Raw genomic sequence first — 5,316 nt, forward strand, 5'->3', positions numbered from 1 at the left:
CTGTAATCTGCGAACCTTATACTGCTTTTCCTCATTTAAACTATTTCTTTAATATTTTTTAAACAATTGTTGAATTATTTCAAGGGGTACCCCCATGAAAGTTGTGCTTTTTTAAATTTTCACATTTTTAATGTTAAATATTTTTGTTTTACAGATTTCACGCTTTTCTCACTTCATGTAAACTAACCGAAAACCATTAGGATTCAATTTGTAACAATAACTAAACAAAACAATGTTTCTGTTACGCGATTTGGATGAATTACATTTAAAATATTCCACCAGCTTATTCGATTTATTTACTCCAGCAAAAAGTTTGCTAAAAACGAATCAAACCCAGAACTGAATGCATGAATCGGAATGAATGCTAAAAGCCATCCCACAGCAGACATTTGAATGCCGTGCCAAGCGGGAAAATAAATATGTACAGCCAAACAAAAATCACACAAATTGAAATATTGAATTATTATTGGTATAGAGCCTGATCCCGCCCCGCCAAACTCCAGACTATATTGTTAGAAAACAGATTTATAGCATTCGGCAAATAAACAGAAAAATCGAATGCGCATTGAGTGACTAACAAAATATGCAAAGAGACATTGGGATATACTATCCGTAGTACATGTATGTATATGGGGTGAAAAGGGCACACAAAAATTTATACAGTAGACTCAATTTTTGAAAAATATCGTTTGGTGTCTTTTGTTGATGCGTGCAAACAAAAAGGAATTTTATTTTCAAATTTATTAGAAATTTCAGCGTATCCCATTTCCATTCCCTGAGTGGCGCCCCCTTCCATTGCGCCATTGCTGCTCTCAGTTGCAGTTACCACTTCCGCATTTGCTTTTATGCAATCTAACGCTGCTTTTGAAGTGCTTCTCGCACAAATACAACGGGCCAGAAGAACCAAAAAAATAAATACGAAAATAAAGTGAACAAATAGTAAATAAAAAGTAAACAAAAAATGGAAGCTAAAAGCATATAAAAATGGCTGCGGCGGCATTTTTTTTCCTGCCTTGTTTTCCGCCATAAATAAAATCTTGCATGTGAAGTGAAGGAGAGTACGGGAAGGAGGTGAGTGTGGGAGGAGGCGGAAGCGGAGGAAATGGAGGCTGCAGCACATCGTCTGTTTCGGTCGTGAATTAAGATTAATTAAACTAACGGTAACTGTTACTGTAACTGTAACTGTAACTGTAGCTGTAACTCCAGCCGTAACTGTAAACCGAAAAACTAAGCAACATGGCGGCACGGGCGGCTGGCATGTGTGTGCGGGAAGTTCGCGAAATAAATGTTTATTTATATGCCGCGGCGCAGCGGAAATTGCAATGTGAGTCCGTCGAGTTGCCGAAACCGTAAGCGAATACAAAATGGCGCCCATAACGGTGCATGGGGCATTGCCACATCTCCCTATCCAGCACATCACTCCCACACCGATGTAAATTGCAGTTAGATTTTTTCTTATGAGAATAAATGGCAAACTGAATGGAAATTGGTTTCGTCAGCGGTTGAGGTTCGCAAATGCATTTTTTGCAGATACTTTATCTATATCTAATCATCTTTATCTGTCTATGTCCTTATCAGGCTTTCAAGCTTAAGAAATTAATTAAAACTCTTTGGCACTCCAAATGATAGCCATTTTGAAAGCACCTTTATCTAAGCAATAATATCTCCATTTCAGTGTCGTATCCAGCTACTAGCCTAGATTCCGTGCGTTTCAGCCATAATGCTGCTGGCGACTCTTTTGTTTGTGCGCTCGTTTGTGTATGTTTGTTGCCTTGTCGCTTATTTGTGGCCCGGATATAGAAACATGCAACGGAAATGCAAGAAACAGTGGCCGCTGGGACGACAACTGTGAGCGGGGACTGGGGCAACTGCTGAGGCAAGGTAGGTATGAGGCATGTTTATGGCACAGAGAGTCGCATTTGTGGAGCTGTGAGAATTTATTGTACAATTTTCTGTGGAAATACCAAGGAGACCCCAAAGCGAATGCGAGCACCAAAGCAACAGGAATGAATTTAAGATCAGGAAAAAATAAACAAAAACCTGAAACGAAAATTGGGAAAAATTTAAGATTTAAGGTTTCAGAATACTAGACAAATATTATGTACAATGGCATCCATAAAATATTTGGTCCTTTGATTATAATAATACATATATCCTTCATAAAAATGCCTTGAAAATTCATATAATTTTTTCCATTTCATAATTAGTTTCCTGCATTCTGTATCTTAAATTCCTTGCACATTTTTACTTCCCGTCTGAAGCTTGCGTTCTCGCCCAACCAGCTCATCCAGCATTCCACAGAGCTATACTTCATTAAGGACTAGCCCTCGTTCCCGACTCGCTGCCCCCACTCGCAGCAGGATGTGTGTGGCATGCAAGTGAAACCCTTTAAGTACTCATATTATTTGCACATTCCAGCAAAAAAGGCGACCAAAAGAAAACAAGAGGCGAGCGAAAAATGAAAACTTGACGAAAAAAGCGGGGGTGTGTGGGAAAAAGGAGCCAACGAACCAAGTCAAGTGCTGTTATTCATGGCGCACTCACCCACAGCCACCCACACAAATGGCTAAAAGGTAACGGTAACGGTAGCCAAACACAACCCCGCACATGTGGCACCTCCGCCGCCACCACCCACTTCCACTCGCGAGTCAGGTCCACGTTCATGTCCTTGACAATCAATTCCCCGCGCACTCAATTAAAAATATGCACAGTGGGCTGCATACGACACAGCACACACATACATCTTAAAGTACACCCACGCACACACACACATAAGTCAACCGCCGTAGGGGCTTTCGTCTGATATAGGGGTAGGTGTCCTGCGTCCTTCGCTCGGGTGGTGGGCGGCAGCGGTGCGCTGTTGCTGACTGCATATGAATGAATATTCGAACATTCGCTTTGGATTCCGCCTTTTTGTTCTGTTTTGTGTTTTTGCTCTTGCTGCCCGCATAAAAGTTCATCAGCGAGAATATTGGCGGGGCAAAAAAATGGAAAGTCCCCAATGCAGGATATTTGTATCTCGGGAACAGGGTATATCTGGTGATATATGAAGTTCGGAGCAGGTTCTTGATTACAAATTGTAGCACTTCGGATTTCTAAAATATGACGCTCTTTAACTTAATTTTAACTTAACTTAAGGATTCGATTTAAATATACATTTGAAAAGTTAAGATTGAGATTCAAAAGATGTGCAATAGAAGTTTTATTATAAATTAGGAAATAAGGATTAAAAATATAAAACCCGCACAGTAAACGCATCCATAAATCCTCAATAATAAATTTCTCTAACTTTATGTTAATATGCTTAAAAATTAGGACCCCTGATAGAGTATCTGTAAAGCCTTAATACGTATAATTCCGATTGTTCCAATATTTTTGCAATATTCCGCAAAGCACGTAAGCATGCTTGTATCTGGGTATCTGTGTGCTTGTGAGCAGTGTATGAATATGTGTGCTTTTTATATGTGTTTGGATTTGAGCATCCTTGGGGTAATAGTTTTCCACGGTTTATAATTCCGCGCTTCCCCCAATTCGCTTTTATTCCCCATCCCCGTGCGCGTGAAGATATTTATTATTTACGGGAATTTTTTCTCGCACGCTGCTTTCTTTTTAGTTGATTTTATGTTCTTGCGTTTGCGTTTGGCTTGCCTTGGTTTTATTTCCCTTCGCTTGGCGGTGTTCGCCGGTGCCTGCTGATGATTTGTGTGCCAGTGTGTGGTTGCCATATAAATATTAAAAATATTGCACAACAAATTCCCCCGGATCCCCCCGCTCTGTACAACGAGATCCTTCTGCTTAAGCGAGAATAAAAATCGCGCTTAATAAATTCTTAAAAAGTGTGGCAACTCCACAAAATGGAAAATAATAATTTAGACGAAGACAGAAATACCTTTCGCTGGGTAAGCACAATGGCGATGGCGAAAGGGAAGTTCGCATAAAAAGATAATAACAAAAGCGTGCCACTGGTGACCCCGATCCACCAGAAAGCAAAGAGACCACCAGCACCACAGGAAACATAAACATTTACATCTGTATGGGTCGCATCCTTAAATGCATGAGCTTTTCTTTTAGCCGGGGCTCCTTGCTTTTGGGCCAGGCTTTAATGTATGTGCATTTATATGTTCGGCATTTCCGTACAACATTTTGTGGCAGCCATTTTTCTGATTATTTTTCAGACTTGTATCCTTAGCACTCAGAGCGTTAGTTAAGAAGATCAAGGAAAGGAATTTAAAAAAGGACCTATAATTGATTAATAATTTAAAGGTTTTGAGCAAACTTTTGAAGGGCTTTCCAGTATACATTTGCATATTAAATTTTACTAGTTTCCATTGCTTAATTGAATTGAATCAGAAAATCGGCTTCGTTTGCGCGTTAATTAAAATAAACACAGTGTGCACTTTGCTGGAGGGAATTAAGAAACCGTTGCATGTCTGATGAGTTGACAGGACTCAGAGACCGGATGGCTTTGGTGGAAATTGTTTTTTATTTTATCTCGACTGTGATTGACGACGCTTCAAATGATTTTACACGCACGAGCGCCAGGCACAACAAAGGAAAAACAAATAAAACCAATCCGAATCGGGAAAAAAGCAAAAGAACCTGCTGCAAGGATAATGCGTAGACGCAGCGTGCCTTTTTGCGATGGTGTTTGCACAAGGCACTCGCAATCCTTTTCGGTTTTCAGTTTGAAGTATCCCGGATCCTGTTTGTCCTGCGTCGCCTGTGCGTGCCGCCAGTCGCGTGTCGGCAAGTCCTGCTGGGACTGCTGAAAAGTTAATCCTTTGCCGGCTGAAATCACGGCTGCCGAGTGTTTGCCCTACCAACTCAAACTTTACCTCGACTGGGCAGGATATGCCCTTAATCCTGCCACTTGATCAGAAACTGGCGTCGCTATCGTCGTCGAGGTCCTTTCAAGTCCCCAATCGACAATCCCTGGTGCTATATGCCAAGTAGGTAGCCCCGGCAGTCTATTAAGTGAGTCTCCCCAACACCGATGGCCATAATTCACAACACTTTCAGTTCATCAAGGACGAAAGGGATGCAGAGTCCAGCTGAGACCAGGCATAAGGCGCATTTCGCAAACAAAAACCGAATATATATTATTATTATGCAAATTTTATTATTTTTATGATAAACCGCAAAATTTTCAATGCCTCGCCCCCATAAACACCAACAGCAACAGCAGCCAGGATCCCTTACTCATCCACAAACACTAACACAGCTGGGCGCACATTTTTGGCATTTTTATGACTCATTGAGTCGATTACTAAAGTGTTTGGCTATATATACTCCCTTGTATTCCTTGGGTCCGTAGTG

This window comes from Drosophila bipectinata, chromosome 3R, assembly GCF_030179905.1.
Source record: "Drosophila bipectinata strain 14024-0381.07 chromosome 3R, DbipHiC1v2, whole genome shotgun sequence".
Classification (NCBI taxonomy): domain Eukaryota; kingdom Metazoa; phylum Arthropoda; class Insecta; order Diptera; family Drosophilidae; genus Drosophila; species Drosophila bipectinata.